The sequence below is a fragment of the Procambarus clarkii genome, unplaced genomic scaffold (assembly GCF_040958095.1).
Source record: "Procambarus clarkii isolate CNS0578487 unplaced genomic scaffold, FALCON_Pclarkii_2.0 HiC_scaffold_566, whole genome shotgun sequence".
NCBI lineage: Eukaryota > Metazoa > Arthropoda > Malacostraca > Decapoda > Cambaridae > Procambarus > Procambarus clarkii.
This window is the reverse complement of record NW_027189599.1, coordinates 107,501-108,439: the sequence shown is the minus strand read 5'-3', so window position 1 is coordinate 108,439 and position 939 is coordinate 107,501.

Here is a 939-nt window from a genome sequence, read left to right as displayed (position 1 = left end):
GGTCTGACATTGTCACATTCTTAATCATGTGTTTATTTTCGTGATATACACACACACATATATATATATATATATATATATATATATATATATATATATATATATATATATATATATATATATATATATATATATATATATATATATATATATATATATATATATATATTTATTTTTTATTTTATTTATTTATTTTTTAAAAATATGTTATATTTATATATATGTATGTATATTTAAATATTGATATATACCTGTGGGTCCAGGAGGCCATCTGTGTCCCCTCAGATGGTCTCCCTTATCACAGTTTGTGTCTATGGATGTGTGTCTGTGTGTGTGTTTATCCCTGTGAGTGTCCGTGTGAGTGTGTGAGAGTCCGGTTGCGTGTGTGTCCGGTTATGCCTGTGGGTCCACGAGGCCATCTGTGTCCCCTCAGATGGTCTCCCTTATCACAGTCTATGGGTGTGTGTGAGTGTGAGTGCCCCTGTGAGTGTTCGGGTGAGGGTGTGTGTGTGTGTGAGTGTCCGGGTTTATGTGAGGTTTGGTTCCAGGAAACATCCTTCCCCTTCCCCTCCCCATATCTCCTCCCTTATTCCCACCGTGGGTTCGAATCCCAGGTGATTAGACCTGCCCTAATTCCATGGATCCAAGGTATCCATCCGTGGGCCCAACGGATTTCACCCCTTCCCCACTTTCCAAGGGCCAGGTCAATTCTAGCTATCCAGGAAACCTGTCGAAACAGAGGCAGCTACAGGAGGGGACACAAATATTTGTGCCCTGCAGTTACACACCCGTTCCGACAGGCTCGATCGCAATCTATCCAGATGAGAACACGTTCTCTTCCGAGTAGACCACGCTGGAGTCGCTGTATGTCTCAAATTTGGTTCCTTTATTTATAGTTAGTATTTTTGGTGTATTAATTGATTTGTTTTAATTTTTTAA